The sequence below is a fragment of the Bubalus bubalis genome, chromosome 15 (genome assembly GCF_019923935.1).
Source record: "Bubalus bubalis isolate 160015118507 breed Murrah chromosome 15, NDDB_SH_1, whole genome shotgun sequence".
Classification (NCBI taxonomy): Eukaryota; Metazoa; Chordata; class Mammalia; order Artiodactyla; family Bovidae; genus Bubalus; species Bubalus bubalis.
The window spans coordinates 59096388-59104202 of NC_059171.1; positions in this window are offsets into that span (position 1 = coordinate 59096388).

Sequence of the window (7815 nt, forward strand, 5' to 3'; positions counted from 1 at the left end):
TTACTATTATTATTAAACTTTTAAATTTTGTACTGGAATATAGTCAATTAACAACGTTGGGATAGTTTCAGGTGGACAGTAAAGGGGCTCAGCCATACCTGTACATGTATCCATTCTCCTCCAAACTCCCCCTCCATCCAGGCTGCCACATAACCTTGAACAGAGTCCCCTGTGCAGTAAGGCCTTCTTGGTTATCCATCTTAAATATAGCAGTGTGTACATGCCCATCCCAAACTCCCTAACTATCCCTTACCCCATCCTTTCCTCCGGCAACCATAAGTTTGTTCTCTAAGTCTGTGGGTCTGTTCCTGTTTTGTAAATAAGTTTGTTTGTATCATGACTTTCTAGATTCCAAATAAAAGGGATATCACACAATGTTTCTGCTTCTCTGACTTATTTTATTCAGTATAACAATTTTGAGGTCCACCCATGTTGTGATTATGATTTTTTGGCTATGAGCCATGTGGGATCTTAGCTCCCCTAGCAGGGATTGAACATAAACCCCAGCATTGAGAGGTCAAGTCTTACCCACTGGGCAGCTAGTGAGTGAAGTGAAAGTCGCTCAGTCGTGTCTGACTCTTTGAGATCCCATGGACTGTCCATGGAATTCTCTAGGCCAGAATATTGGAGTGGGTAGACTTTCTCTTCTCCAGGGGATCTTCCCAACCCAGGGATCGAACCCAGGTCTCTCACACTGCAGGTGGATCCTTTACCAGCTGAGCCACAAGGGAAGCCCAAGAATACTGGAGTGGGTAGCCTAACCCTTCTCCAGGGGATCTTCCCAACCCAGGAATCGAACCGGGGTCTCCTGCATTGCAGGCGGATTCTTTACCAACTGAGCTATGAGGGCAGCTAGGGAAATTCCTAAATTTTAAAGTAAGCTTACACTTATAGAAAAGTTGCAGGTACCATGCGTGAGTGCATGCTAAGTTGCTTCAGTTGTGTCCAACTCGGTGCGATCCCATGGACTGTAGCCCATCAGGCTCTTCTGTCCATGGGATTTCCCAGGCAAGAATAGTGGGATGGATTGCCATTTCTTTCTCCAGGGGATCTTCCTGACCCAGGGATCAAACCTCAGTCTCTTCTGTCTTCTGTATTGGCAGGCTTTACTACTAGTGCCACCTGGGAAGCCCTGCAAGTATTATACAAAGACATTTTTCCTCTAATCTAATCAGTTTAAGAGGAGGGTGAAAAAGTTGGCTTAAAACTCAACATTCAGAAAACTAAGATCATGGCATCCAGTCCCATCACTTCATGGCAAGTAGATGGGGAATGGAAACAGTGAGAGACTATTTTTTTGGGCTCCAAAATCACTGCAGATGGTGGACTGCAGCCATGAAATTAAAAGAAGCTTGCTCCTTGGAAGAAAAGCTATGACCAACCTAGACAGCATGTTAAAAAGCAGAGACATTACTTTGCCAACAAAGGTCTGTCTAGTCAAAGCCATGGTTTTCCCAATAGTCATGTATGGATATGAGAGTGGGACTATAAAGAAAGCTGAGCGCCAAAGAACTGATGCTTTTGACTGTGGTGTTGGACTCTTTAGAGTCCCTTGGACTGCGAGGAGATCCAACCAGTCCATCCTAAAGGAGACCAGTCCTGGGTGTTCATTGGAAGGACTAATGCTGAAGCTAAAACTCCAATACTTTGGCCGCCTGATGTGAAGAACTGACTCATTGGAAAAGAATGCTGGGAAAGATTGAGAGCAGGAGGAGAAGGGGAAGACAGAGGATGAGATGGATGGATGGCATTGCTGATGCAATGGACGTAAGTTTGAGTAAGCTCCAGGAGTCGGTGATGGACAGAGAAGCCTGGTGTGCTTCCCTGGGTTGCAAAGAGTTGGACACAGCTGAGTGACTGAACTGAATCAGTTTAAGCCAAGTTGCTGACCTGTTGTCCCTTCTGTAATAACCATGTTTTTACATTCTGGGGTATCTGAGGCTTTGCTCACCCTAGAGAGTCTGCCCACCCAAGGTAGCCAGTTCCTAGAGGTAACAGCTTGCCAAGGAGAGGCTTTTCAGTGCAGACCAACCAACCCAGAGTCCACACTCACATCTCTGATGCTCAGGCCCTTGCCACCTGCCCTAATCACCAGGGCCAAGAACCAGCCAGCCAAGGGAGGCCCTGGCCCCAAGCCCTCCAACGGGATTCAAACTGGCACATTACATCTTCCAGTAAGTGTCTTCTTTGCAAAGATTACAGAGCTGGTATGTGTGTTAGATGAGTTTGTCCACATACAGCACTGAGAGCCCTCTCCACCCATGTGAACCCCACAGTATTCCATCTTACCATGGTTGGAGTCAGCCATGTGGGGCTGTGTCCCTGTGGAGAGGATACCTTGTGCTGATGGCAAGTTTTCTCTGCTTGGCTGCCTGCGATGATCTAGGGCTGGGCTGGCAAATGGCTCTTCCTGCATCCAGGAAGCGATGCAGGTAAGACCATGTTAAACGTTGTGGTTGTTCAATCTCTAAGTCATGTCCAACTCTTTGAGACCCTGTGGACTGTAGCCCACAGGCTCCTCTGTCTATGGGATTTCCCAGGCAAGAATACTGGAGTGGGTTGCCATTTCCTCCTCCAGGGGATCTTCCTGACCCAGGGATTGAACCTGTGTCTCCTGCACTGGCAGGCAGATTCTTTACCCCTGAGCCACCTGAGAAGCCCGATGACACGGCAGATGGGACTATACTGGTTGGCTCTGACTACTTGGGGCCCACTCTGAGAACAGGGATGAGGAATCATTAGCACAAATCATAGCGGGGAAACTCAGACCCTTTAGGAATGACTGGTAGGTTGGCAACCACTAATCATATCCTCTGTGATGGAGCATGGATTATTGACCCCAAACCATGTGATACTGTACTTCACAGGGCAGTTTAGGAAGCATCAAGGCAGAGTTCAAATTGAAACACTCCAAGTCCACCTTGCCCTTAGCACTGATTGACTTGGGTAGGGGTCTTAATTCAAGTACTGTCTCTAGACCCTTGACTCCACTTCAGGAACTGACTGTTGGATCTGGGTTTAAAAGACCCAGATTGCAGTTTCTCAGATTCCATTCTACTGCTTCCACAGAAGGCAGGAATGATGAATAGCCAGTGAAGGAGTGAACTGTTTTACCCTAACAGCCTGGCATGGATGTTACTATTTTTAAGTTGTTAACTGACTAGCTATAAACTGTCATCTTAAGGCCGCATTTATTGGTGTGACGATCTCCAAAGTCTTGCAATACCTGCCACATTTAATAAATGATAATAAGAATAAATGTATTTCTTCTGTCTGCATACTATTTGTATTTCCTCATGTAAATTAATATCTAGATGCTTTTTTTTTTAAATTTACTAGAAAATCATTTGAAGAAAATGAAATTGAATGAAGAAAGCCTATGCCTTAAAACAGTTAGTGGTTCTGCTTTCCCTTAGAAGGGGTTTCCCAGAACGCAAGTTCATCCCTCCTGGAATCTGAGCTCTTCATTACCTCCCAGGGAGAGGCTGTCAGGCCTGGAAGAATGCAGATCCATCCAAGCTCCACAGGAAGTCTAGGCTCAGGAACAAGCGGCTGAAACAGTTTTAAAACAGAATCTCCAGCGTATACATTTACTATTTTTAATCGCAGTTATATAATTCTTATTTAAAGGATTAAAAAATTTTAAATATACTTCATTTGGGCCAATTGAACTAGAACCACCTTAATCTGGACTTGCTGAGTACTGGCTTATCTGAAATACTGTGAAAGACCAATCTCTGTATTTCCAGTTGGAAGGAGGAAGAATTTTTACAGTGTTTCATCCTGTGCTGTAAAATGTAAATCTGGTCATTTCACTTTCCAGCTTGAAGTCCTATGACTGCCTATCACCTAAGAAAGAAATCTAAATTCCTAAGCATTTTAGATTTAATTATAAGGGACCAAAAGCCTCAAAATGAAAAAAAAAAATGTTCTTTTTTGTTCTCCAGAAGTCTAGATCAGCACTATTTAAACGGGAGCCAGTAGCATTCAGGCTCAAGTGGCTGTAGCTGATACAAAGTGAGATGTACTGTAAGTTTAAAATACACATTGGATGTTGAAAACCTAGTAAGAAAAAAGGTAAAATGTTCCATTACTAATTTTTTAAATATCATGTACAAGTTCATATACTTTCAATAAAGTTAATTTCACCTGTTTGTTTGTACCTTTAAAGGAGCTACTGGAAAATGTTACAATCACACTTGTGGTTCGTATTCTTCTTCTGTTGAACAGTGTGGACTTAGATGATTCCCACTGACGTTCCTCTGCATTTCCACTAGGCATCCTGTTTAGTCTGAGTGCCTGCTGCATTAAAAAAAAATGTATTTCACTGTGACGGGTGTTAGTTGCAGCATATGGGATCTTGAGCTATGGCATACAAACTCGTGGTTGCAGCACATGCAATCTAGTTCCCTGACCAGGGATTGAACTTGAGCCCCCTGCATTGGGAGCAGAGTCAGTCACTGCACCATCAGTGAAGTTCCACTTTCTTCATTTAAAGCTGGGGACTGACCTACTCTCCTCTTGCAGAAAAGATGGTTTTGTGTCTACAGGGACTCTAGACGCTGAGCGCCCTTGGGAAGATGCAGTAAGCAGCTGATGGCCCAGCGGGCTGCACCTCCCACACTTCCCGGCTCTGCCTCTCCTCTGGGTCCTCTCGCTGCCAGGCCAGGTGGACATCCCTTGACTGTGGGTGGAAGCTTCCTCCAGGTACCACAGAGAGCATTCGGGTTGTCTGTGAACGTGAACAGCAAACATCGAACAAAAACAGGCTTTTGGCAGTTCCTGTGCTGTGGCCAATAGAAATTTAGATGTTCTCATGTCATGGTCTAGTTGCTGCAGCTTCTTGAGATACTGTTTACATGGATTGATGCTCGGAAGCTGCGATAGTTAGGACCCAGTGTGTAGATAATGCAAGGCTCCCCACTGTTTCTGGGGTGCAGCTGGGGCTCCTTTGCTCCTCCCAGGATACCAGCTCATGCTTCTGCAGCTCCTCTGGGAGTCTGACATTCACGGAAGCCTAAACATACTTGGGATTCTTTTGCCTTTGTGTCTTCTAAATGCTAATTCCTTTCCTAGACTGTCTTGTCCCAACTTGTTAACCTGGAAAACCACATGTATCCTCCTGCTGTCCCTAGAGCAGACTTTCAAGACACAGCAAACAGGCCAGGTCACACTTGCCAGTTCCTTGGGGACCATTTGACTCTGTTGTGTGTATTTAGTCACTAAGTTGTGTCCTACTCTTTTGTGACCCCATGGACTGCACCCAGCCAGGTGCCTCTGTCTGTGTGATTTCCTAGGCAGGAATACTGCAGTGGGTTGCCATTTCCTCCTCCAGGGGATCTTCCTGACCCAGGGATTGAACCGGTGTGTCCTGCACTGGGAGAGACTCTTTACTACTAAGCCAACAAGGAAGCCCCTATATCATCTTTGCCACGCATCATTCCGCTGTTTCTGAGTGTATTCATACCATTTTGGAAGTAAATGGATGCACTTTTAAAATATTAACATATAAATTTAAAAGTGATAGTGATTTTTTTCATTTTTGGCAAAGTTTGAATTTCTTTTTCAAATCATTTTGCTTTTTAAATTTAGCTAAGTTAATAAAAAAGCTAACAGTACATACTGACACGACATGGCAGCATTATGATGGTAGCAGACAACTCCCAGACGGTGGAAAGCACTGGCTGAGCTGAAGTCTGGCCTGGGGCTGGGTAGGCCGTGACCCTGACTGGTGAGGGCTCTGGGGGCATTCCATGTTACCCCTTGCATTCCTGCACTAGTTCATCCAGAATTGTCTGGGTCTTCTTATAAAGATTCTGAGACAAGAGTTTTTGTGCTTGTTTTCCAACATTTTTATGACAGAAATTATTAAAAAATGAAAAGTTAAAGAATGAAAGCAAATATGAGCTAATGTACTAACTTTATATCAATAAACCAACATCTAAGTGAACGTGTATTTTTCAGGGAATTAAAATTCAAAAATAAACTTATCAAGACACTTAAAAAAAACTGGAATAAAAAGATTAATGTTATTTAGGACACAGAAAAAAATAAAATACTTTCCAGAGTATTCTGCCAGAACAGTCTAACTCTGATACCAAAACTAAACAAGGCGCACACATACACGAAAAACATAAACAAAACAGAACAAAGTACGCTCTTCAAGCGAAATCCATCAGTGAACTAAGATAATACAGTATGATGAAGCAGGATTTAAAGACAAAATGCTAGATGTGGTTTCATAACTGGAAATTTCAAAAGTAATTTAGTATTTTATTAAATATGAACAAAAAACTCTAGGAAAGAAAAACAGTATCTTGAATTTTAATGCTACTGCAATAACATTCAAAAAAACGCTTCTAACCTTTCATTGTAAAATAAAAAGCAAGGGAAAAAACGCCATTATCATGACATTCCTGGTGTCCTAACCAATGCAACAGGAAAAGAATACTAGGAGGCATACATGTCAGCAAAGAGAACAACTCATGTAGATGTCATGACCCCTATTTAGAAAATCAAAGTGAAATGACGGAAAAGCTATCAGAACTATCAGAGTTCTGGCTGGATATAAGGAAGAACTCAAAAGCTCTGTTTCATACACAAAATACACTTGTTAGAAAATGTAACAACAAAAAAGATCCTATTCAAAATCAAACAAAAAGTGTGAAGCATCAAGCAATAAACATGGAAAAAAATATAGAAGATTTATACACTTAAAATGTATACTTGTGGCGGATTCATTTTGATATTTGGCAAAACTAATACAATTATGTAAAGCTTAAAAATAAAATAAAATTTAAAAAAAATGACACGTTATTGGAAGACATAAAAGATCAGAATAATGGAAGGACATTTCATAAGTTTTTGGAGAGGAAGATTCAATGCTGTGAAGTTATCAGTCTTTCTAAACTGAAAATGAAAAATCCCAAAGGTTGGGGTTTTTAAAATAGACCTTGATAAATCCAAGCTTATCTAAAAAAGTAAAAATGCTCAAGAAGCGCCAAGAAAAACTTAAGACACTAATAATAGAAGCCAATACTATCAACACATATAACAAAGACTACAGTAATCAAAAACATACGACACACACACAAAAACATATGGCATCAGAATGGATGAGTGATCAATGGAAAAAAAAAATTTCACAAACAGAATATTACACACACACAAAGGTCAAACTTCAAATTGATGGAGAAATGTTAGTTCATTTGATAGTAAATGATGTAGCAATTAGCTATTCATTTGGTGAAAACATTAGATGCCTAACACATGTATTTTAGGTAATAAATGAAAAACTGCTCACACTAGTCATCAGAACATGCAAATTAAAATAACTTTGTTCAGACTGGTGACAGTAAGAAGTGAAAATATATGATGTTTTTGAGGCTGTGGGGAAAACCAGTCTATTTCATGCATAGCTAATGAGAATATACATTTCTGTAGGGCAACCTAACATGATACACTTAATAAAAAAATAACCATGACCTTTGACTTAAAAATTCCACTTCTAGGAACCTACGCTACTTAAAAATATACACTGCAGTACTATCTGCAACTGTAAAAACTGGAAACAATATGAGTTCATTGTTGGGTAATGGTTAAAGAAATTCTCATAGATTTGTATTATGTGACTGTTAGGAGACATATATGTATTTATGTGGAAAAATTTGTAAGACATTAAAAACAAACATCAATCCAATCCCACCCCACCCTACTGTGTGAGGACAAAGTTACACTGAACAGAAGTGTCTTAAAGGATGCACACCAAAGTGTCAACAGTGGTTGCCTTTGGGAAGAGGAGTGGAAATGTGAGCA